We start from the raw sequence: 27,756 nt of genomic DNA, 5'->3' as shown, positions 1-27,756 counted from the left end.
ACGGGATTCACAATGGACATGCACAGACGTATCAAAGATTGATGAGAATGGGTGTGTATTGGCCGAAAATGCAACATAATGTTCATATGCATATCAAATTATGCGTTAGATGCACATTTCAAAAACCAATAGAACATGCGACTCTATTCAAATTATCTGTAGCACCCCGATGGAGTAACTACATTGTTGAATATCTCACCACCACCAGGATACTGCCTGAAGGGATGAGCAGATCACGTATCAAAACGATCACAAAAGAGGCAAAAAACTATGTACTGATTGAGGACAATCTTTACAAGAAGGGAAAAGACAATCAATTGAGAATGTGTGCGACTGAAGTCCTAGGAATACATTCCTATCTTAGAGCAAGCACATGGCGGACAAGCTAGTGGACATTTCTCAGCTGACAAAACGGCCAAGGCAATTCTTATTGCAAGCATATGGTGGCCTACACTATTCATGGACGCTGAAGAGTTTGTGAAATGATGTGACGATTGCCAGAAGACAAAGATTCCTAGAGCACGAGATGATATGCCCTTGAGGCCAATGATGGAGGCAAGAGCGTTTGTGAAATGGGAAATAGATTTTGTGGGACAGATTGCGCCTCCTGGATATAAAACGCATGCTCAATACATTATTGTGGCAACAAATTATCTAACAAAATGGGTGGAAGCGAAAGCAACAACCAAAAATGATGCAAAAACGACAGCATAGTTTTTGTATGAGAACATTTTCACTAGATATGGCTTACCAATAGAGATAGTGAGCGATAGAGGGACTCACTTCATCAATGAAGTGATCAAATTCCTATTGGATGAATTCATGGTAATTCATAGCAAGTCAGCTCCCTATCACCCACAAGCTAATGGCCAAGCAGAAAGTACGAACAAGATTTTGGTGACAATTCTCATCAAAATTGTTAGCAAATCGAGAGATGACTGGGATCAAAAGCTACATTCAGCTTTATGGGCATATAGAGTAGCTTACAAAACATCAATCGGAACGACTCCGTTCAATATGGTTTATGGAATTCAAGAGATTTTGCCACTTGAACTCTTATCCCCACGCTTCGGGTCGCTAAAGAATTAGAATGGACGGGCCATGAATTATCCAATCAGGTAGATATCCTGGAAAAATTGGATGAAACTAGATTGAGAGCCGTTGCATCAATCTACGCGCAAAAACGAAACATGAAATCATTCTTTGATCAACATGTTATCAGCAAGGACTTTGCTACGGGGGATTACGTCTTAATGTATACCCTGAAATAACATTCCCGGAAACTCAAAAAGTGAGGCAATGGACCCTATGTGATTCATGACATATCATCTAGTGGTGCCATTAAACTTGCGACATTAGAGGGAGAGGAGATGCCTTACTGGATTAGTGGGTGTAGATTAAAGAAGTACAACCTACCACTAACCTTATCGATGCTTGCCAAAATACACGATGTGAAGGAGCGCAAGAACAAAGCAAATGGGACAAAAGCTCAAGCGTAGGAGGAGGCCAGAATCAAGATTTTAAAACAAAAACAAAACTTACAACAACAAAGACTTCCTCAACTAGCAGATACGGCTCAAATTCCTCTTTCTATAATTCACACTGATGAGCAAACGGGGCAACAATGCCAACATTGGGGATAGTGAACTTACCAATCAATATTGATGGAAATAGTTGTCCTCATCAATTTTTCGTAATGAAAGACGAAGAAATCAGAGAATTAATATGTTTGGGAGTTCCATGGATGAGAACGTACAATGTAGTTTACTGAATGGTCACAACATGCGTTGATGTACTCACACAAATCTAACACGTACATGACTCCATTCGCCAAAACAGATCACTCGTGTCTGAGTATCCCCTTCGACAAAAGCAACCAGCTCATCAGCCAAAAACACCAAAAAAGGCTGTTCGGAAAGTATGGATAAAGAAAAAAATCATGCCGAACAAAGAGAGCTAGATATGGCTCCCCAAGGACAAACTCCCGACGAAAGCAGCACCATATCAAAGACCTTCAGGAGTTAGTCCAGAGTGGAAATGGCAACCAAAACTAGAGAAAACCAAAGATTCGGCGACAAAGCTCGAAGAGAAACCAAAAACTCAAAACAGGAAGCCTGAACTACCAAAATGGCACTGGAAACCTATGAAAATTCAGGAAACCAAAGTCGAATCCGTAAAGATGCAACAAACCGCATACAAATGGGTTCCAAAAATAGTTGCCATCACAACATCAACAATCAGGGAAAGAGCAATTCGACTACAAGCTCTTCTATTCCATACACAGCTACCCTTGCCATCAAAATCCACTGAAAACTACATTCAGTCCCCGCATCTTGCACAACACCTTGTTACCCAACGCATTGTCTCAAATATGAGAATAGGGCCACATTACACGGCCATGCATAGACACAGATTTCAAAACCCATGCACATGCACCCAACCTTCGTCCGGGATGACTCAGTCTAGGAAGGGGGGAGTAGCTGATGAATCTAGTAGCAGTCAGGACCATTAAGGGGTCCAACGTGTATATATGTACATAATGTGCGTGTTTTTTCATTATGTAGAGTTCAATTTCGAACATATTTGATCAAAATATGGCAATTTTAGCGTTTTTATCATCCAACCAGCATGATAATGAGTTGTAATGACAAAATCCAGAGCATTGGGATGCTTCTAGTGAAAATATATACTTAGGGGTGAGTATAATAATTTTTGGCTAATTTTTGCCAGTTAATAAGTATTTTCAATTTATTTTGTTTGATTTTCGTTAATAAAAAATAAAAAATTTAAAAATATCGCTCACAAGTGTCGGAATCAAGTTCTGAAAGCAAACGCCGAAGTATCATGATAAGGTTATCAAGCATGGAAGATATGAAGCTAATCTGAAGATGTCGAGTTTTAGCCTTAATGATCATGACTACATTTCGCCAAAATCGCAAATGGTCATACAACGCCAGAATGACAAGCGGTTCGACCCACAGGTGGTATGCAGATTATATCGAGATCAAAGGTAAGGAAAATCAGCCCTATGTCACGAAAACCTCGGGAAGATATAGGTCAGGTAGGCCAAATTCTAGCTCATTGTTCATTTTCACATTTTGAGAGAGAAGAAGAGAGCTTCTAGAGCGAGCTGTCACATTTCTACCCCGTATGGACTGTCGGAGCCAGCATTTCATACTAGATTTCATAGGTATGTTCCTTATCAAGTAAAGATCAAGTCTATTACGCATGCAATCGCGAATCATTGCACAAACGGGCAAAGGGATCAAATCAAAGTCCGATCGGGTCAAATAGGTCAAGGGCCCTTAGAGGCATCCAAACAAAACTTTTTTCAAGCACAGAACACATCAATGTGCTCCCCACAAGGTCAGGAACAAAGCCATGTGATCAAATCTCAGTTTGGTGGTGGTACACCGATCGCGATCGGTGTACCTTAGTGACAAAACTTGGGACAGAATCTGCAAAAAACCTCCCCTCAGCCTCACCTACAATCTGCAGGTGTCAAAAGTCATTTTGGCCTCTGTGGTATGATCGCGATCGGTGCCCCCAGATGTAGGTTTTGCAACTTTTGATTTGGCCCAGGCTTGGAACTCAATTAAAGATACACTCTCTTGAATTTTCAAGGAAAATGCACAAATTTTTCTCATAGAATGGGCCTGATTTGTCAAACACAACCGAAACGAGAAAATTTGACCTACAACTACCAAAATCCTCTATACTATTTGTAATGGAAATGACCTATGAACTTTGACAGTAGTGGAATTAGGAAATTAGGTAAAGCACTTTTGAGAGATTACTTTGTGAGCATAGCGGGTGAATTTAATTGATGGTAGCAACATAAACATGGTACTTAGTTAACTTGGCATGAACAGTACTTTTGCAAGAGAGAGAGTTTAGAGAACATGACAATAGTTGAGGACCGGATTCATATGGAGCCGATCCCCCCTTCCAATATGCATTTGTATTATAGTTTCTCCCATCAAGAGAGACTTGGCACAATACAATCTTTGTGTTCCTTGTGACCTACCTGATGCAATGAAGATGGAAAGTTTCATGCATCACAAGCATAACATAAACTTGTAGAAAGCATTAGCTATCCCAAGCCTCAGTCCCAAGGCCTCAAACACCTTCAAAGGTGGAGAGAGCTAGCGATAAATGAGGGTAGGGAAGAAGAAGAAGAAACATTCCATAGGAGAAAGAAATCGTTCCTCACTTATCATTACTCTTCTTTCTAGCATACATAATAGCATAGTAATGGAGATGGAGAAGATGACAAGCTTAAGCATTGAAGCATGGCTCTTGGTTGGATTTGCATTCCATAGCCAAGAGTGTTGATGTAGGCTTTCACTTCTCACAAACGTGGACAAGGAGGTGGTATTCCTCAACTTTCACCAAGTAAGAATCGTCCACAAAATGAGTGTGTCTGTGGTGTATATCCCCGTAGCACCCCCCTTGCTTACTTGGGGCAAGTTGCAACTTTTCCATATGTTGCAAGCTCATTGGACCCCTCTTTAGCCCAACCAATAGCATTCAAGCACACCATGTGGTTAAGCTTAGTGAGAGTTTGACATGTGTCCCATGTGCTCTTTTAGAAAAGGGGTGCCCCTTGGGTGAGTGGAAGGTTAGGTCAAAGATTCCCCTAACTTTGTGACTTTTATGCATAGGAAGCTTCTCAAGAAACTTCCTCATTAAGTGTGTAGTGTCTCGTTTTGACTCAAGCATCTCACCTCCCATGCATAGGAAGCTTCTCAAGCAACTTCCTCATTAAGTGTGTAGGGTCTCTTTTTGACTCAAGCATCTTACCCCCCATGCATAGGAAGCTTCTCAAGAAAATTCCTCATTAGGTGTGTAGGGTCTCTTTTTGACTCAAGCATCTTACCCCCCATGCATAGGAAGCTTCTCAAGCAACTTCCTCATTAAGTATGACAAGTACCTCAAGTACCTTAGTCATCAAGCATGACAAGCACCTTAGGTGGAGTTCCCACCTCAAACTCTAGATTGCTTAAGGTCAAAGGAAGGTTTAGGTCGGGTTCCCACCTTAAGCACAACCCTAGCTTGCTTGCGGTCAAAGACAAGTTTAGGTCGGGTTTCCACCTCAAGCTGAGCCCTAGCTTGCTTAAGGTCAAAGGACTTTTAACACTAACCATTGGAGGTCTTTAATGACGCTAAACCTAAGGTATTTTAAGCTCCATTAGTTGCACGTTGCTCTTTGATAGACTACCTCCTTTTGGACCTGTATTGAGATGTAACCATCTGTCCTCTTGGTCCCCTGGTGAGATAAGTGTAGAAGCACCTATTGTCTCTTTGGTAGACCATCTCCTTTTGGACCCGTATTGAGATGCAACCATCTTCCTTTTGGTCCCCTGTTGAGATAGGTCTAGAAGCACATGTCTCAATTCTAACTCTTGTTCCTGTTTATTCTCCCACATTAAATGATCGGTTTAATATGAGAAAATCCTTTGGTAAAGTTAGATATTATATTTTATGACATTACCTCTCTCTGCAAATCATAGTCGTCCTCGACTCGACTATGAGGTAGAGAAGATAAAGCCTAGTCACTAGTCCATGTTACTTAGCAATGGGTAGAGGATCCCTTTTTACCCTTCGCCATCATTCCAAGATGGATGACTAATTCATTTGGTGCTTGGGAGACGTAGTTGCCGCAAGCCATTAGGAAAAAATTGGACCCCTTTGGGGCCATGTAAGGATTCCTAATTTCAAGGGATTAAGGCTAATTTTGTGGGGGATGGAGGGAGCAAAGACAATAAATAGGGCTACTTTTGTAGCTCTCTCTCTCTCTAACTTCTCTCTAGATAGAGAGGGGGGGAAAGTAGGGAATGAGGGTGGTAAAGTAGGAGGAAGAGGGGGGGTAAAGTAGGGGAGAGAGGGGGGTAAAAAAAGAGAGAGGAGTAAAAGTAGAGAGAAGAACCATTCTCTCTCTACCTATCACTAAACAAAGAGAGTAAGAAATTATGACAAAATCTACTTTTCAGCTCGTGCATCAATTCACCCCAAAAAATGATTTTTTTGCAAAATCTTCAAAATTGATCTTTTAAGCTTTAAAAAGGTCCCTATATATATATATATATATATATATATAACAATATTTTTTTAGAAGAAGCTAGCTTTTATAAGCTCCAAATCTAAAATTCCTTGGGTCTCTCTCTACATTAATTCCAAGAATAAATAGATAATGCCACATCATCAAAACGTCCATCTAATAAAGCCTGAAATTTTTAAAATTTAAAATTTTTCCTCCTTTGAGCTCAAAAATTGAACCTATATATGTCTACATATGAAAAAACATATTTTTAAGTCTTTTTATCCCAAAAAGTATATCTTATCTATTTTTTTCCCCATCATAACTTTCCACCATGTCTCTTCGCGACATAACCAATAAATCACTTGTGCCATCATCTACTAGGTCAACTAATGTCAGTCTGTGTCTACCGATCGAATTTGCTCCCACAAAAAAAAAAATGACGAGAAAGCATCTCAACTGGCATCCGTATGACGGTTTCGAGGAGGAACCAATGTTGACTTGTGGCTTGATGGAGGGTTGTATCCAAAAGATCCGCTCGTGGGCTGTCATCGACATTCTGTACACTCCCAAGCTTAATCAAATATGTGGGAGAAGGAGAACGTGGTCTTCTTGGGTATTGTAAGAGATTGGACTCCAATCACGCAGGTGCGTTGGCATGGTTCCGACAACAATGTCAAGTGTTACACATTCATTCCACAAATCTCCAACAACAACTACATTCCACAGAGAAACAAATCAAAGATCTTAAAGAGGAGATGAAAGCTACAGAAATAGAGATAACTAAGCTACAGATTGCAATGATGCACATAAAAGCCACTCCATTTGGCATGCGTGAGCGTAAGAGGGAGTTCTCTTTCATTGAAAACTTAGCCTCTAATGGAGGGGCATGTAAGAAGAGGATCACGGCAACCAGGTATTTTTTTTAATTCACAGTGTTTATCACTTATAATGATTTCCATCAATTTGTAACTCGGTTCACCTTTTGAAATAGGACATATATACAAGCTATGTGTGGAAGTTTTAGACAAGAGGACCGTTTCAATCTTCTCCTAGGATGCATCTCAAAGGAAGATATACTTTACATCATAGGTTGCGAAAAGGCCAGACACATGAAAGATGCCATCACAAAGGAGATCCTAAAAAAAATCTCTAACCTTGTGTCTGAGGATGATGTCCAGAGAGCTTGTGATGAGGTTGGGATCAACACAAATGCATACCATGCACTTCATGGATTGATGAAAGATGCATTACGAGAGCAAGGCATCATCGAGAATTTGTTTCCTATTCCACATAGGGTCCGACTTGCAAAAAAAGCAAACAATGATCTCGTTCGAGAATCCCTTGGCGAATACAAACACATTGAAGGATCCATGATGTACTCTTCCACAAGTGCCAAGTCACGTGGTAATATAAAGGGGGGCAATACTATTCCTAATGGGTCAAAGTCTTTTGGCTATCATCAATTCAACAATATTTTTGTTGACTTGAAACGACTACAACGAGCTATGGTTAAATTTTATGCTTTGTCTCCACAAGGTAATACAAATTGTAATGTCATTTTTTATCTGTATTGAATATCATTTAGTATAAAAATTCAATTCCTGTGTTGTTTTAGTACTTGGAGAGAAGCTCATATTTATTCTTAAGCTAGATGAATGTAAAATTGTCAAAGGACGGAGATTGGAACGTATGAGTGTGACACTCATGAATGAGGCAATGTTTTTTGCAAAAGTCGATGCTATCGATGATCATTCTCAGAAACCATCATTTAGTGTACAATTGGAAAAGGAAATATGGTGGCTAGGAGCTTTTGAAGTTTCGAAAGAGACGCATGAGGTGTTGGCATGGGTCTTCTCTATGATCTCGTGGATCACAGAGGTTATTAAGGCACAACTAGAGGGAGAAAAGCTAGAAGTAGATGGAGTAGGTACATTTGATATTGAGTGGCACTTAGGAGGTGATTATGTATACTTGGGTGTAAACAAGGTGCTTCATTACTTCTTCCTTGTCCATATTGTGTACGAGGATACAAGGAGAGTACTTGTGGGTCCACGTCTTTAAAGAAAAGTGTCAAGGAAAGTCAGGCAACAAGGTCAATGGATGATGATGCAAGGGAATGGGTGTGCTTGGTGTTGAAGTGTCCTATCATGGAGGTCCCAAATCGGTCAACAAAAGATAGAACATGGCATCCCATTATCAATTTTCCACTTACAAATGTACACTTTTGCACTTTGCATGCCTTCATGCGTATATTTGATCGCTTGTTAAAGCTTCACATAGAGTACGCTTTCACAATGAAACCACTTTCCACATCCGTGGAAGCCATTGGAATAGTTGAAGCAATTCTAAATTCGATTGGATGTCATGGTGGCAATGTTTCTATCATCGGTGAGGTGGAAAATATGCATGAAGTGCCACAAAAAGTATCTATGAATGGTGTGAAAGCACGTAGGTTTTTCAAGAAACCAGAGATGCGAAAGGAGAGGGGTGAGGAGGATGCTCCGTGGGAGATATGGAAAGCGCTTTGCAAGTGTACGACTGATCAAGATTCAAATCCCGTGCTTGTAAATCTTCGTAGGAAAGTGTGGCACCACTTAGAGTTAGTGCTTCAAATCATGTGGAAACCCAAACCACAAGCAAGCAACAAAATTTGTTCAAAGATCACATTTCTAATTTCACTAAAGCATTTGTGCAAGCGTGGGGAGAGAGAAATATCACACACTACATGGTAAGTTACTTTGTTCAGTTCAAATTTTGATGCTATACATAAACATTCATTTGATCTAAGCATTTTTTCTTGATGCAGCATATTTTGTATGCGCATGGAGCATTCTTTATGTCAAAATATGGTTCATTAGACATGTGAAGCACTCAAGGAATGGAGAAATCACATTATCGAGCCAAAGGTGTTTACTTTAAAAATAGACGTCACGGTGGTGGAACTACGAGATCCAACTACATGAAGGAGATGTTTGATTGGTTCTTTCCTTGTCCTTTGGGGAGATGTCATGCCATAGAGCGAGCGCGAAAGTCAAGCCTTGCCAAGGAGGTTAGGAGACAATCTCGAATTAATGCTAAAGAGAAATGGAGAAACTCCACCAGACCCCTTAATCATGCTAGGTGTCGTGAAAATCGCCATAGAGTGGGCAAACGTTGGTTACCCAACATGTAAAACAAATGATGCTATGCAATGTAATGTTTATGTTTGTAGATGTCTTTGTTGAGTTTCATATAATACTTCTCTATTTATCCATTTTTTGTTTTTTATATTTTGATGATATTAAGAGTTTTTTTAAGTGGCCTGGTCAAGTGTGAAGAGACCTATTATTTTTTAAATAGGGGGCTTTTAGAGAAGAGGGAGTCTCATTTTCAATATTGCCCTTTCTTACACAATGGCACGCACAAAGCAAACATCAAGAAAAGATCAACCTTTTTTTTGCTCACCCTCTCTCATCCGTCCAAGGTGCTCAAAAACCACCTTGGATACACTAACAAGAGCTCCTAGCAGAGATGGAGAGGGATGGTCAGGTGAAGAGCAACAAGATGGACAACCTTCACGCAAGAAGAAACGGGTAGTGACTTCAGATACTGAAACTGAGACGGACAGCGAAGCACCAAGCCCACCATGGAGCGGACAGGAGATCCCAAGCAATCATCGAGTCTCGGTTGGGAAGACATTGCCTCGTCGCTTTGGAGCTCTGTCGTCAGATGAGCCTAGACGTGATCATGGGTTACTAAATGTAGAGGATTTTGAGAATGTAGAAGACGAGCCATTTGGAGCGCACGGTGGAGTTGAAGAGCCAGTCGGAGCACATGGTGGGCTTGAAGATGCGCAAGCTCCTTATCGCAAGCCCTCTCATAGAAAGAAAAAGTTTTTCAAGGTTCACCTTTACAAGGCCCATGTCCCAAATCCTACCATCTCTCAACAACGGGCTCCTGCTGTGAAGCGACGCATTCCAAAGGCCTTGCAAGAGATTCGTCACTATCAAAAAACTTCAGACCTTCTCATCTGCAAGGCACCGTTTGCACGTTTGGTGAAAGAGATCATGCAAAGTTATCGAATGACGTATCGAGTTCAAGGTATCGCCGTAGAAGCTCTGCAGGAAGCGGCATAATATCAACTAGTTTCTCTTTTTGAAAACACAAACTTGTGTTCTATTCATGCAAAACGGGTGACAATAATGCCCAAGGATATAGCTCTTGCGCGTCAAATCAGAGGAGAGAGAAACTGAATTTGACTTTTATGCAATTTTGGCAATGTAAAGATATCTTTTTCAAATATAACGAGTTGTGGCTTTAGTGATTTCTTTTCCATCGTACTAAACATTTGTGTTTATAAGTGATATGATGCTGTGAGATTTATTCTAGATGTCGGTTCTTTCTTTCAAAAGTGAGTTCTTGTGGTTGAAATGGCTTTCAAAGAAAAAATGATCTTAAGTAGAACTAGGTAGAGAGAGAGAGAGAGAGAGAGAGAGAGAGAGAGAGAGAGAGAGAGAGAGAGAGAGAGACATGTCGATAGAAGGTAATTAAAAGAGCTGTCAGCCTGGAGAATGTCCTGAGTCTTAGCAAAATGAAACATTGTATCCAGTCTCGCTGCATATACATAGATAGAATATTGAATCTAGGTCAATAATCAACTGCATTTTCTCATTGATTGAGATTTTCAAGATGATAAAATAATCAACCGATTGTGGTTAATTGAAAAACCAAAAAGGCATAATATCAATGCAGTCTGACAAATCTAGCCAAATAAAGGTGAAAAAAAGCTGTCTGGGGGCCTACTGCAGAGGCGCGGGGGGGGGGGGGGGGGGGGGGGGGGGGGGGGGCCCTCTCGCATGCCTCTGCGGCAATTGTTAAGTATGGAGCCTGATTTACCCTTGTAATTTTCTGTGGTAAAAGTGCACATTTGTAAGGCCCCCATTATGAGGAGAAGCCATCGTGCATGAAGGAAAATCACTCATCGGAAACCAAAAGTTTCACGGACAAGAATCACGGGCAACTTTAAAGGCCTCGGGGGCGGAGGTCCCCGAGACGTTTTTTTCGCCGGAATATTCTTTTTTGCCGGATTATTATGGCCGGACGGCGGCCGAAAAGTGGTCGGAAAACAACCGGTCGGTTGGCCGGTGGCCGGTAGTCAATGGCCGATGGCCGGTGGTCGGAAGTCAATGGCTGGTGGCTGGTGGTCGGAAGTCAATGGCCGGTGGCCGGTGGCCGAATTCAATGGCCGGTGGTCGAATTCAAAAGCGGACTTGTCTTCTCAAGGGCGGCCACACATGGGCGGGTTGGAGGGTGCGATTTGGACTTATTCGCACAAGGGCGGTTACACATGGCTGTCTCTCATAAGAGAGGGTAGCCCTTTTGGCCTATAAAAGGAGGCCATTTCTACACACATTTCATAGTGTGAAGTTGATGCAACAAGGTGAGTGTGAGGTGGTGAGAGTGAAGCAAGGCGGGAGCTCCATTAAGGGTATAATCCCTTTGTAAACTACTTCTTGTTTTGAAGTACTAAAGCCATTGAGTGGCTGCTTTCCTGTGGACGTAGCCCACATTGGGTGAACCACGTATATCGTGTGTACTCTCTCTCTCTCTCTCTCTCTCTCTACTCTATAATCTCGTGTATATAAATCTGTCTCTCTCCATTAAGTAATCTACTCAATTATCTATTTAGCTACGTCTTATTTCCTAACAACTGGTATCAGAGCAAGGTTTGCTCGTAGCTAAATTATCTCAAGGAAAGGATTCCTTGAATTGAGTGGGAGTTATGGCGGAGGAAGGGAAGCTCAAGATTGAGAAGTTCAACGGCAAAAACTACCAACATTGGAAGATGCAGATTGAAGACTATCTCTACCAGAAGGACCTCTATTTGCCACTAGGCGGTCTTGCGAAGAAGCCCGCAACAATGGCAGATGAAGCATGGATTGTCCTTGATCAAAAGGCACTGGGAACAATCCAGTTAAGCTTGGCGTCAATGGTGGCCTTCAATGTTTCGGAGATGAAGACCACGGAGGACTTGATGAAGTCACTTCACGACTTCTACGAGAAACCATCGGCATCCAATAAGGCATTTTTTATGAAGCGCTTGTTCAATCTAAAGATGGCATAGAATGGTTCAGTTGCAGAACACCTAAATGACTTTAACACAAACATAAGTCAACTTCGATCAGTGAAAATCAATTTCGATGACGAAGTGCGAGCTCTCCTTATACTATCATCTCTACCGGATAGTTGGGACAGCCTTGTGATGGCTGTAAGTAATTCTATCTCCGGCATAAATACTCTTAAGTTTGATGATTTTGTGGGTGTTCTCCTAAGCGAGGAAATGCGAAGGAGAAGCACAGGAGAATAATCAAGTGCTGCACTATCAGTGGAAACAAGAGGAAGGCTTAAGGAGAGGTTCAAAAACCAAAAGGGTCGTGATCGCTCAAGGCGGAGCAAGTCACGCACAAAGTCAGTTCTTGAATGTTGGAACTGCGGCAAGAAGTGCCACGTCAAGAGGGATTGCTGGTCCAAGAAGAAGAAGGAGACAGAGTCTCAAGACAACAAGCCAACATCGGAGGCCAATGTGGCAGGTAAAGTAGAGCAAGATGCTCTAATTCTCTCATTAGACAATGTGTCTAATTCCTGGATAGTAGATTCCGAGGCTTCATTCCATGCGACACGACAAAAGCAACATTTCCAAGACTACACCAAAGGTAATTTTGGGTATGTATACTTGGGAGATGATGAAGCTTGTGAGATTGTCGACAAAGGTACAATTTCTGTCAAAATTGCTAACGGAAATGAATGGAAGCTTAAAGATGTTAGGCATGTTCCTTCTCTTCGAAAAAATTTGATCTCTACAGGACAATTGGACGATGAAGGTCACAACATTGCATTCGGAAACAAACGGTGGAAGATCTCAAAGGGATCTTTGGTGGTTGCCAAGGGTGAAAAAGTCGGTACACTTTACTTGTGTACTGTTAGCACGCAACCTTCAGCTTGTGCAGCAACTACAGAAGTTGACAGTGCGGTGTGGCACTACCGACTTGGGCATATGAGTGCCAAAGGAATGCAAATCCTTCAAACAAAGAAGCTTCTACCAGGTTTGAAAGAAGTGGACTTAGAGTTCTGTGAAGATTGTGTTTATGGTAAACAAAAGAGGGTAAAATTTCAAAAATCAGGAAATGAAAGAAAAAATAAAAAACTTAAGTTGGTTCATTCTGATGTTTGGGGTCCTGTAAGTACACCATCACTTGGTGGCTCATTGTACTATGTAACATTCATAGACGATGCGACTAGAAAAACATGGGTTTATGTCATGAAGAATAAATCCGATGTATTTTCCATATTTCAAAGGTGGAAAGCCTTTGTGGAGAATGAAACAGGTACCAAGGTTAAATGCCTCAAATCCGACAATGGAGGCGAATATTGCAGCCAAGCTTTTGAAAGCTTTTGTGCTAGCAATGGCATTCGGAGGCAAAGGACAACCCCAAGGACACCTCAACAAAATGGGATTTTGGAAAGGATGAACATGACAATCATGGAACGAGCACGAAGCATGCGGCTACATGCAGGCCTACCGCTTGAGCTTTGGGCGGAAGCTGTAAGTACGTCTGTGTACTTAATCAATCGGTCACCCTCAACGGCATTGGATGGGGGAGTTCCAGAAGAGGCATGGACAGGGAAACCGGTGAATTATGCATTTCTCAAAGTGTTTGGGTGTGAGGCTTTCATGCACATAGATAGAAGCCTAAGATCAAAGTTAGATGCAAAGTCCAAAAAGTGTTTCTTCATTGGCCTATGGAATCCTGAAGATGGTAAAATCTTAAGGAGTAGGGATGTAATTTTTAACGAACAAAATATGTACAAAGATTACTTGGAAAGAAAACAAACAAAAGAAACAGGTGATGAGTACATGGAGCTTGAGGACAGTGAAGACTCAAGGACTGCAAACGGTGACAATGTGCAACAACGTCAACCAAATGAGGAGCCTCAACGTATTCCCCGAAGATCTACAAGAGCAAGTAGACCTCCAGAAAGGTTTTTTCCTTCCTTCAACCATCTCTTGATCTCAGATTCTGGAGAGCCAGAATCATATGAAGAAGCTATGCAACATGAATCCAAAGAAGAATGGACGAAGAGCATGCAAGTGGAGATGGACTCACTACATCGCAACCAAACATGGGAGTTGGTTGAGTTGCCTAAAGGTAAGCGGGAACTTCAAAAGAAAATGGGTGTACAAGCTAAAGGAAGAAGAAGGTGGGAAGAAAAGGTACAAGTCTAGGCTTGTGGTAAAAGGTTTTTCTCAAAAGAAAGGTATTGACTTCAATGAAATATTTTCTCCTGTTGTAAAAATGAACTCAATTAGGCTTGTCTTAAGCCTTGTGGCTGCTCATGATCTAAATCTCGAGCAAATGGCTGTAAATACGGCATTCCCTCACGGTGACTTAGAGGAGGAAATCTACATGCTTCAACCAAAGGGGTATGAAGTAAAAGGTAAGGAGAAAATGGTTTGCAAATTAAAGAAGAGCTTGTATGGTTTAAAGCAAGCATCAAGAAAATGGTACTTGAAGTTTGATCGATGGATGTTGGATCATGGATTCACAAGATGCAACTCGGATCACTGTGTCTACACGGAGAATTTGGGAGATGGGAAATTCATCATCTTAATGTTGTATGTTGATGACATGTTGATTGCAAGTGCTAACATGTAGGACATCAAAGACCTAAAAGAGGAGCTGTCCAAATCTTTTTCAATGAAAGATTTAGGTGCTGCAAAGAGGATACTTGGTATGAAAATATCAAGGGACAGAACGAAGAAGACAATAAAGCTATCTCAAGAAGATTACATCAAGAAGGTACTAGAAAGGTTTGCAATGCAAAATGCAAAACCAGTTTCTACACCTTTGGCTGGTCATTTTAAACTAACAAAGGATATGTGTCCAAAGACACAAGAGGAGATAGCCTATATGTCTAAAGTTCCATATGCTGCAGCGGTAGGTTCTCTAATGTATGCTATGGTCTGGACAAGGCCAGACATTGCACATGCACTGGGAGTTGTGAGTAGGTTTATGGACAACCCAGGTAAAGAGCATTGGCAAGCTGTGAAGTGGATACTTAGGTATCTAAAAGGGACAACAACAAATGCTTTGCATTTTGGAGGAACTGATATTTTTCTAGAAGGGTATGCTGATGCAGATATGGCAGGTGACAAAGATACTCGAAGGAGCACTACTGGCTATGTGTTCACGGTTGGAGGCACAGCAGTAAGCTGGGCTTCAAAGCTGCAGAAAGTGGTTTCACTTTCTACCACGGAAGCAGAGTATGTAGCAATGACGGAGGCAAGCAAAGAAATTCTGTGGCTTCACAGATTCTTAGAAGAGCTTGGATTCAAACAAGACAATTGTGTCTTGTACAGTGATAGCCAAAGCGCTATCCATCTTGCGAAGAACTCAGCCTTTCATTCAAGGACAAAGCACATTGAGGTGAGATATCACTTCATACGCACTCTTTTGGAAGAGGGACAACTAAAGCTAGGAAAGGTGCATACAAGTGAAAATCCTGCAGACATGTTTACAAAGGTGGTCAACAAGGAGAAGTTGAGCTTTTGCTCATCTTCAATCGGCATTCAAGGATAAGAAGCCAGAATGGAAAGCAGTCACAGGTTTGGTTTGGAGATCAGTCTCCAAGTGGGAGATTGTTAAGTATGGAGCCTGATTTACCCTTGTAATTTTCTGTGGTAAAAGCGCACATTTGTAAGGCCCCCATTATGAGGAGAAGCCATCGTGCGTGAAGGAAAATCACTCACCGGAAACCAAAATTTTCACGGACAAGAATCAGGGGCAACTTTAAAGGCCTTGGGGGCAGAGGCCCCCGAGATTTTTTTTCGCCGGAATATTCTTTTTTCGTCGGAATATTATGGCCGGACGGCGGCCGGAAAGTGGTCGGAAAACAACCGGTCGGTTGGCCGGTGGCCGGTAGTCAATGGCCGATGGCCGGTGGTCGGAAGTCAATGGCCGGTGGCCGGTAGTCAAAAGTCAATGGCCGGTGGCCGAATTCAAAAGCGGACTTGTCTTCTCAAGGGCGGCCACACATGGGTGGATTGGAGGGTCCGATTTGGACTTATTCGCACAAGGGCGGTTACACATGGCTGTCTCTCATAAGAGAGGGCAGCCCTTTTGGCCTATAAAAGGAGGCCATTTCTACACACATTTCATAGTGTGAAGTTGATGCAACAAGGTGAGTGTGAGGTGGTGAGAGTGAAGCAAGGCGGGAGCTCCATTAAGGGTATAATCCCTTTGTAAACTACTTCTTGTTTTGAAGTACTAAAGCCATTGAGTGGGTGCTTTCTCGTAGACGTAGCCCACATTGGGTGAACCACGTATATCATGTGTACTCTCTCTCTCTCTCTCTCTCTACTCTATAATCTCGTGTATATAAATCTGTCTCTCTCCATTAAGTAATCTACTCAATTATCTATTTAGCTACATCTTATTTCCTAACAGCGACAGGCTCCCAGACAGCTTTTTTTCACCTTTTCTTGGCTAGGTTTGTCAGGCTGCACTGATATTATGCCTTTTTTTGATTATTTATATGAAAAAAATTTCTTGATATTAATTAAGAGAATTGCACAATCATACCACAATATAGAGCCAATCACCTACTGTCTATCGTACCATAAACTCAATACAAAATTTCACAGTTAAAATCAAGTCCCATTTCAAATTTGAAATAGAAAAGTACAAAGATGTGATATATCCCATTACAAATTTGAAAGAGTTAATTACAAGATATATGCAGCTATTGAGTGCTTGAGCCATCTAAGATATGGCGAGCAATGTTTTCTCGTCGCTCGTGGGCGCAGGGAAGCTGTTTGTGCAGCACATCCCAAGCAATTTGTTCCACATTGCTTAGACCTACAGCTTGGCTTAAGGCCACGTTACAAAGTACACGACCACGAATGTGTGTCGCAAATGTAGCACTGGCCAGAGATTTATTTACAAGATAAATGACTTGGGAGGCTTGAGATATGGTTGACAGGCATATGATGCAGCTCATTGCTTTCATCATTGACACCCAAAATTGACCACAAGGAGTGTACTCCTTGTGGATTATCGCAAAGTCGTCCTGGGGGAGCTTGCCAAGGTAATGCGCAAGGGATGACTGCCATCCGAGAGCTTGGCGCCTACCATCTCCTCCCCGACCTGCATGCTCATCCAGCTCCACAACATTCTACAAAGAAATCAATAGGTAAATAAGATTTCAGAATGCAACAATGAAAATTAACGTAATCACAAAACAAAAATTAATTGATACCTCTTGTTTTTCGTCGTCCTCATCATTTATGCCTTTGCTGTAAAGAGAAATGGATGAATTGGGAGCCATAGCGACACTCTCAAGTTCATCCATACGAACAGGTATAGAAGTGCGTTGGACTTCAAGCAATGCGCGTGTAGCTAAAAACTCATCCTCCGACACAGATGAGTGCGGTGCATCTGTCACCGCCACCATTGCCAACTCCATTGTATCTACCACACTCTCTCCAAGGGGTAGGAGGCTTTGATCCAGTGGATCGGAGGAGGGGTCAATGGCAGAGGACTCTACAGTGGCATAGAGGATGGACAGGCACTCATCCATGCGGATGTCAAAAGTTTTTTCAAGATCATGTAAAAACAAATATTCCTCCCCATTTATGACAATTGGGGAGAGGTGTTCAAAAAAAACCTCCGGAGTTAATGTCTCCTCCGGAGTATCTGCAGCACAGCAGGCTTGAAGGATGCTTCTGCACCCTTATCACCCATGGATTTTGCGGCATCCATGACACATCTTGGGTAGGTTAGGGCAAGAATATTGCTCTCTTTGCTTGCATCCCAGGGCGCTGTAGTGGGCTCCTTTGTGTCCTTGACAACACCCCCAAGGCGCAAATGAGGAAAACTCACCTCAGATCTTTCAGGCTCCTCCGCAAGAAGAAACACAAAAGTCACCAAGTGACTTAGAAACTGGGTGCCGACCTTCTTCTTTATCAAACATGAATCTTCAATATACTGACCTGCCTCACCCGCAATTACACAAAATCACTGAAGCCGCTGGGTGAAAGGTGGATCGACTTTGTGTATGTAGCGAAGGAAATCGCATGGAATCCACAATTCCTCTTGTCTGACAATTACTTGTCGATGTAGATTTCAAAAAATTCCAAGATAGGCTAAAAAGATTGGATGTTTAGGTGAATAGTTGTGTTCACATTAGGGAATTGGGTGAAGAAATTGTGGAGATCGTCACGATCTTGCCACTCGGTTGTTTATAAAAATGCTTGGAAGCGTTGTAACACCGTGGCTTCGGGAGGGGTGGAGGAGGATGCCATGATGCTAGCTGCTAAGGTAGAAATGCAAAGAGTGCTAGAGCTCAAATGAGAGTGTGAACAGGCTATGTAGGTGAATTATGAAAATGATAGGGTTTAGGAGGCTTTATATAGCCCCCCCCCCCAAAAAAAATAAAATAAAAAAAATAATAACAATAATTAAAATATTAAATAATTTTCACACAGTAACACAAATAACAAGAAGTAACACAAATAACAAGAAGTTATAAAAAACTTTCAAATTATATTACAATCATTTAACTCTAAAAACACATCACTATGACTTTAAGATAATGTGCATTGCCAAAATTTGATACAACCATCTGTTTGAACTTACAATTGTGATATTATAGGAAATTTAAGTACAAAACATAACTAATCTAATGATAAAATCAGATTCTCTTCCGTCATCCATGCCTTTTCAATTTGAATCGTGCTCTCCATGCGGCTACCAATCTAGTAAAAAATAGCATACCCACCTCAGAGTGAGGAATAATCCAAAGAACATAAAGATGACATAATTAAGAGAGAAAGATCATTCACCTTACGTCATCCAATGCAAAACTTTGTAGCTTCTCCATGCTCTAAACCCATTATCACTAAGTGCTCCCACACATTAGCCCTCCAAGATATTGTGGGCCTTTCAAGATACTCAAGAAAGTTGGTGATCGTGCTTACAAACTCTCATTATCGATACAGTCACTTGCGTATTTTAGAACTTAGATTTGATTTCCTTAGTAGTGATTGTCATTAGAAGGTCGAGTAGGTGATTTGACACCCACCTAGTTGTTTCCATGCGCCTGCGGGTCAAGCTCCGTCCTCGTCTGACAGATTCTGTTGTTGGTTGAGTTCTCGCTATTTAGCTTCCGCTAGCGGCGTAACCGCCTTAACATTTGGCGCCGTTGCCGGGGACGAGAGCCCTAAGTAGGTGACCTTAGACTAATCCTACGAGGTGAGTCGTATAAACTACTTTGTATACTTTAGTTAGAAAAGATCTAGGAGTGGTGGACTCCGAAGATCTCGAGAGATACTAAGAAGTGGGGTATTCCTGGGTCTTCCGTGTTGACAGTATTTTTAGTTTAGCTTAGATTTGTTTTTTGTTTTGTTGGTGTTGAGTAGTTGTTGATAGAAGAAGAATTTGCTAGTCCGTGAGTGGCAGTGGATCTCTTTAAAATCACAATTACCAAACCCATTTTATGATTAGGAATAGCTTAGGTAGGACTTCATTTGATCCTAATCTAGAGCTAGTAATCATTGGAGTATTTGCTTGATATGGTTGATTGCATGTTAGATCACTAAACCGTCGAGTTAGTAGTGAAACTTGCAATAAACAAAAGTCAGAGAAATTTTCTGTGTATCTGGGAGTTGTTGAGCACTTGAGAAAGCTTTAGGAAGGATTCTGTGCCAAAAAACTGGAAATCTGCAACTTTAGACATCATACGCGTATGATGTCTAAATGACCAAACAGAGACCAAAACAGAAATTTTGACTTTACCAGAGTGTTCAAAAGGGGGGTTATACCCTAATTTCAATTTAAAACAAGAGCATTAACACTCAAAGAAACCCAAAAAGACAAGTCGGAGTCCAAGAAACGCAAAGAATAGGAAATTTTGGATTCAGATCTTGTTTTTACATTCAAACCTGACAAAAACACTTGAAACTCAATTATAAACATTGGAGAAGGCTTAAAACCAAGAATAGTCAAAATCTGAAACACAAGACATCATACGCGTATAATGTCTTTTAGCACATCCACTGCTTATTTTTGATATCTGACCTGACAAGATTGTTGCAAACACTGTAGAAAGCATAAATATCAAGTCTTGACCCAAATTGATGAAAAAGACATCATACGCGTATGATGTCTTTGACCTAATTTTGGACATATTTTGATACTTTGCCAACTCAGATCCATTGTAATAGCTGTCTAGAGGTTATATTTCAAGTTTCATCCCATTTGGATCACAATTGACCCAAAACAAGTCAAAAGCGGAAAATTGCCAAGAAAAGCCTAAATTAGCCATAACTTGCTCAAACTGAATTTTGTGAGTGGACAGAGCATAAGGGGGCTACTGAGAGTGAGCATAACCAAAATAATCCAAATCTGTGAAAAAAGACATCATACACGTATAATGTCTTTTTCAGCATAACTGCAACAAAATTCTCACTTGATGAAACACAAGTTGTCCAACTGACAAGATTAAACAATTGACCAAGTATCAATCAGTTTGGATCAATTCTGACCACAAAAACTTGGGAAAACAAATTGCCGAGACGGAAAAGTTAAAGTCCTTTAGGGGAATTGATGAATTTGAGATCGGGCAGGAATCTCCAGAATAACCAACTAAAACAAGGGGAACAAGCAAGTGTCATATCAACCGAGGGAAGTGTAAACCAAAGTTGGGTGCAACCATTAGAGCCGATCTTTGAAGGAAGTGTTTCTGATACTTCTTCGGAGAGATCTTACGGGATTTTCACCGAACACTTGGAACACTTGAACCTGAACAACAGAGAAAATATGGCAGCATGATCATCAAACCCTTCCGCCACAATGAAGCTATTGTTCATAAAATACCAGTACGACAATGAGCAAGGTGCCAAGATCTACAAAGATGGAATGGACCGCTATTGTGTAAAGATAGAAGATAGACCTAGTGAGTTCAAGGACTTAGTGCCTGTGAGCTATAGCGGAGATAGATATCTAGATGACAAGGGTACCATGTACTTGGTAGTCCTAAACCCTAACATTGTGGACAAGTGGGGATTGATGGGCACCAAAGCCAAAGTAGATGAAGAACTTGAGGAGAAAGCACCAATAATGAACTTCCCTGATGCGAGGTTAAGAAGAGAGAATGAAACTACAAGGATCAACACTGATAACATCTATGTGGGGCTATACAAATATAATAATGGGGAGCAAGATCTCTATTATAAATGTGAAGAACCCTACACCGAAGAGTTGACAGACCAAAAAAGACTTTATGTCTTTACCTACACAAAGGGATCGGAAGTGAAAATTGCCGCTTACGACAAGTATGGGAGTCAATACTCAACAATGGGCAAGAAAGAATTAGAAGGATATACATACTTTGGGGGACCACTACATCAGTATTATGTTACTTCTAGCTCACAAAGACCAGCACCAACAAATGGAGTGCAAAACCCAATGACAACAGGAGGACAAAGAACTCAGGCTGCTGATCACTCTTTCAGTCAACCTCAGTACTCGAAGCCCGGACCAATGGGATCATTACATTCCAGAGAGTCAATGGATACGAATCGAGGTAGTGCAGTTCCAATCCCCACGTATACCACTCCAGGTCCAAGGTTCGAAGCGGAACCATCACATTTACCTCCTAGTAGTAGACTCAGGGCAGGGGAACCGACAAGGGTAACCCATGAAGTCCATGATGCTAGAGAAAGCTTTAGCCGGGACACAGGAGCAATGATATTGGTAGCAGACCATAGACGTGAGACCATCTCAAGTAGCCAAGTGTATGCCAAAGAAGTATGGTGGTTCAGGAGATCCATATGCACATGTGTCACTCTTTAAGCAAGTCTTAAGAGCTGAGCAGATAACAGATTTCCATACACAATACGAGGGATTTGGTCTTACTCTAGAAGGTACGGCATTGACATGGTTTCAACCACTGAACAGAGGGGGATTCCATGACATTGACCATTTGCTAAGAGAGTTTGCTGAGGAATTCTCAAAACAAGGGATTAAGCACAATACGGTCTCACAAATATATGCTTTTAAACAGAGAGAACACGAAAAACTGAAGGAAGCTTCACTTCGCTTCAAACAATACATTGAGAGATGTCCAGTACGTGAACGACCACAAGATGACAGACTATCTGTTCTCTTTATTGAAGGATTGAGAAACGACACTCTCAAGAAGGACTTGCACTTGAAAGCTTGTACAAGTTTCGAGCAAGTAACGAGAGAAGCATTGTACTTAGTGGATAACTGTACGGTTTATGGAGAGGTGTCAGCGGATACAGATTTTGCATCCAGTAGCTCTTCCTCCGTAGCGAGCGAGACTACCACTAAAAAGAATGTTCAAACAACAACCATGCCAAATGTAGAGCAAATGATAGAAGATGCTCTAAAAAGGATGGCACCATACCAAAAACCATTGCCAAAACCACTGAAATGGTGTGCTATTGAACAAAAATGGACAAACCATCCAACAGAGGAGTGCTATTACAACAAAGGGTATGTAAGGGAGCGTCAGTATGCACCTCCTGCTCAATTAGCACCACCTCAGGTACATCCAGTACCTCGATACCCAACGGGAAATGTACCAGGACCTATGGGGATAGAAAGACCGCAACCGGTATTGGGACAACAACCACCTTTACCAGGAGCAAGACCAGTGGGCATTAGATATGCACCAACCTTAGAGAATCAGGAAGAACAAGCCTTAGTGCCTGTTCAAGCCTATTATGAAGAATCTGGTGCACACATGTCTCCAACTGTGTATTACCCACCAGAAGAACCCAAACAACCAGAACCATGGGGCATGATTGGGAATGTTGGAACACCAACAGTTACAAGTGCTTCTGATGAAGAGAGATACAATTTGGACGCAAGAACATTGATGTTCATAGCTCATGGAGGGTTAACAGGACAAAGACCATCCTATCCACAAAGGACGAATCAAGTGGGACCAAGACCAGCACTAGGACCCTGTTACAAGTGTGGAGGTGACCATCTGATGAATGTTTGTCCACATACGGAAATCATTAGAATTAACGCTTATTGCACTGAGTGTGGGGTTACTCACTTCATTGAGGATTGTTCAAAGAATCCAAACAAAGTGCAAAAGACGACATTGAATATGCTAGAAACTATTCCTACCAGCAGTGGGTCTGAAAATGAAACTCTGATACCAACGCAAGTTGTTACTAGAGCTCAAGCTAAGAAAACCACTAGAGAACCTGAGAATGGAAAGTTAGCGACTGAAGTGGTTAGTCAAGGACCGCGGAGTCAGAGAAACACATGGAAAGCTAGAAAAGCACGCATGAAGTTGAGAAAAGAACGTGAAGACGCTATTCTAGCTGAGGAACTAAAGCGAACTAAAGATAGATTAGAAAAACTTGAGAGTCAAAACGGGAAACGAGAGATGAGCCCGGAAAGAACGAAACAAAAGAGTATCAAAGAAACAACGAGCTTAAGCTCAGGGGGATCAGTGCTAGTCGACAAAGTACACGAACCATTGGACGCACTGATGAGAGCTTACGAAGCTAGGTTAAAGAACAACCAAACACAAGAACAGAGGTGGATGACATACCCAAACGCGGAATTGGAAAAGCAGAGACTTGAAATGTGCCAGAGAATGATCGAGACTGCACAAGCCTTATTAGAACCACCAAGAGAAACAATGAATTGTGGAACGGAAAACCCAATTCAGCAAGAGACTATCATTTCACGGGTAGCTGAAAAGACTCCCAGTGCACAAAAGCCTGAAAATACACACAAGGATGACCGCATAGTATTGAACACAACCGATCAGGAGATAGAGAGTTTTCATCCAGTCATACAGAGGATTTACGGAAGAGATGAGGATTACAATGAATTTTGGAAACAAGTGAGAGAGGCAAACTTTGCAAACGAGCTAAGTTGCCAAGCTAATCAGACAAATTGGGAAAAGGACATCAGGAATCCTCCCATAGTGGAATTTGAGGCAGGATCTCAAGTGGACTTGGATCTGCAATCTTACTGGGGAGATGGGGGCTCTGTTAGAACAATGGAGAGCAAACCTCATTCACTGAATACCTTACCTTCATACTTAGGAGAGTATGAAGCAAAATCCGAGATTAGAGCACTTCCCTCACGAAGAATCTCATCAGAAAAAGTCATGGACTCGCAAGGATTGATAGAGATCTTGTCAACACCAGTGACATGCACTATCACTCTAGCTGAGCTTTTGAGGCTAAGACCACATATGTGGACCACTGTAGGAAAATGCTTGGAGAAATTTGGGATAAAAGACCCAACATCGAGACTGCAAGAGGGTATACAAGAGCTGAGCAAACCACAAAAGAACGCTAAGCTGTACCCTTAAACAAGGTCGGAGAGTATTGCGAAGGTGAAGAGGGGAATACAACCTTACCAGTTGAATTCCAAGGAGTGAACACGATGGCAATACTAGACAGCGGAGCTGGGGTAGCCATTGCTACAAAAGAAATCTGGAAAAAATGGGGGAAACCAGCAATAAGGAAGACTAGGTTGAAACTCCAATTAGCAGATGGACACATGGAGAAACCTATGGGGTTATTAGAGAAAGTCGTAGTGACTTCTTGCGGCATTGAATATGAACATACTTTTGCTATTGTCGATTTTGGCAAGGAGAATAACTATGGTATCATACTGGGAAGACGATTCATGAGACAGTTGAAAATGGTCCAGGATTGGGGCTACGATCACATATACCTGAGAAATATGGAAACCACTACACGTGTGAACCTGAAAGACCATAGCTACAAAGATGTGAACCGAACACCGGTAGAAGAGTTTGATTCAGCTACTTTGGCGGGATCCAAATTTCCAGCTTGGTTAGGTAAGCCCAAGGAGTTATGGATGTGTGGAGCTTTGAAATGTGGAAGTCTCAGGCGATAAGAATATGTTTTAGAAAGGGCTATCGAAGACGAAACTTATATAGGAGAACCCTTTCCAGAGGACATGTTTGAACCATTAGAATGGACACACATTCTAGCAACCCTAGATATTTGTGCAATTCCGGATGGTCCCACAACAAAATTTTGCGACAAGGACGGGTACGACGTGGTTCCATACTTCATGTTGAGAACTGTACTCGAAAAAGAAATTGAAAAGAACGATACACTGGAAAAGGAAGATGAAGAAAAGGTGTTTCACGACATTCCCTATCATCCAGAGTGGGGAAATGAAGCAGACAACGAGTCAACGGACAATTCAAGCGGAAATGAAGAAACTATAACGGATGTCCGATTTTATGATTTTCCGAACCAAACTAAACAACGCCAGAAACGCTATAGAGCAAAGAGAAAAACAAAGGGGGTTAGAACCAATCCGATGCCTAGAATAAGAGGAAAAAATCAATTCTTAATGCTAGTAAAGGCGGAAGATTGTGTTAAGGACAAGATTTCTGGAAGAATGAGAGGCAATGAGCAAAAGAGCTTACGAAAAGACAAAAGAAGCTCAAGAAATCAAGTTCAAAGGAATGAAACGAAAACTGAAACAGAAAAATCAGAAAAGAACAAGCGCAACAGAGAACACACGGAGTCCAAGTTAGAACGTAGAAACAAGTACAGAGAGCTCAAGAAAACTCTGAAAGAAGTTTGGACGACAGAAATTGAGAGTGGAGAGGACGAAAACGCCAAAATCAAGGAAAACATGGATGTTCCCTCTCACTACAGGAAATTCACAATAGAGGATAGGAAGGTGGTATTAACCCAACCTATTCGAGAGAGAAAGGAGAACGAATCTTATGACGGACCGGAGGATGCAAAAAAAGTTGATTTAGCAGCTCCAGGTGAGACACCTAGACCGGTGTACATAGCCACAGATTTGTCTCCAGGCGAGGAAGAGAGACTTTTAAGTCTTCTCAGAGAGTATAGGGATGTGTTTGCATGGTCTTATAAGGACTTAAAGGGAGTTGACCCATCGATATGCCAACACACAATCCCACTAAAACAAGATGCAAAGCCTAGCAGACAGAGACCATACACATATAATGATACGTTTGCTAAGCGAATCAAAGAAGAGATAGATAAGCTAATGGAAGCTGAATTCATATACGAGATTGAACACACCGATTGGGTATCTCCAATTGTGGTGGTACCCAAGAAGAACGGAAAACTCCGAGTGTGTGTCAACTTAAAGAAAGTGAATGCTGGAACAATCAGGGACAATTATCCCTGCCGATAACTGATCATGTTCTAGAGCGTGTATCAGGGAAAACAACATACTCCTTTCTTGATGGTTTTTCAGGATATAACCAGCTAGCCATAGCACCGGAAGATCAACATAAAACAGCTTTTGCAACGGAGTGGGAATTTATGCTTATCGGGTTATGCCTTTTGGTCTAACCAATGCTCCCGCAACCTTCCAGAGGCTGATGACGCATGCTTTCAAAGAATACTTAAGGTTGTTTCTAGAAATATACATGGATGACTTATGTGTACATTCTCTTCTGAGAGATGAGCATCTAGAACACCTAAGAAAAGTATTTGAGAAATGTAGGACATATCGCATTTGTCTCAATCCTGAGAAATGTGTGTTTATGGTCCGACAGGGCAGAATTCTGGGACATATTGTCTCACAAAACGGAATATCCACGGATTTAGAGAAGATAAAAGTTATAGTGGATATGCCTAGACCAACCAATGCGAAACAAGTACAGAGCTTTATGGGACATTGCGGATATTATAGACGATTCATTTACATGTACGCTATAATAGGCCAACCACTTTACAGGCTAATAGTGAACTTTGAATGGACAGAGGAGTGTGAGGAATCATTCAAGAAATTGAAAGAGGCACTCATTACTGCTCCAGTCTTGAAATCACCAGATTGGGAGAAGATATTCCATGTGCATATAGATGCTTCGGCATATGCAATAGGATGCATTCTGGCTCAGCCAGAAGAAGGAAACATGGATTTTCCTATCTGTTACGCCAGTCGACAGCTCAACAATGCAGAGAAGAATTACACCACAACAGAGCGAGAGGGATTAGGAATGATATATGCTGTGAAGAAATTTCGGCATTATCTTCTAGCCAACAAGTTTGTGTTTTTTACGGATCACCAAGCCTTGCTCTACCTAGTGAATAAACCATGCAATACCGGGAGAATAGTGAGATGGTTCATTATCTTACTGGAATTCGACTTCACGGTAGTAGTAAAGAAAGGAAAAACACATCTTAGAGCTGATCATCTTTCGCGATTGACGAATGGAGAAGACCCTATAGGAGTAGATGACGACATGCCAGACGCGTACTTGTTCAACATAGAAATGATACCGAAGTGGTCTCAAAATGTCGTTAGCCTATTAACCTATGGAGGAGAGTTTGATAGAAGAGAATACAACCAGAAACATATTGCTATTCAGCAATCCAAGAATCTTCAATTGGTTGCAGGAAGGTTGTATCAATTGGGAAATGATCATGTTTTACGACTATGCATCAATCCTGAGGAATATAATATATATCTGTGCGAAGCACATGTTCAGGAATGTGCATTTCATTGTTCAAGAAGGAACACATATAGGAATTTGTTACAATTGGGAGTCTATTGGCCAGGAATGAAAGAAAGCGTACATGAATATGTCACTGTATGTATTGTATGTTCATCAAAACCGCCAGCAGAGTATTCGACATTATATCAGAT

Source organism: Adiantum capillus-veneris, chromosome 19, assembly GCF_014529385.1.
Source record: "Adiantum capillus-veneris isolate H3 chromosome 19, ASM1452938v2, whole genome shotgun sequence".
Lineage (NCBI taxonomy): Eukaryota > Viridiplantae > Streptophyta > Polypodiopsida > Polypodiales > Pteridaceae > Adiantum > Adiantum capillus-veneris.
This window is presented reverse-complemented; position numbering follows the sequence as displayed.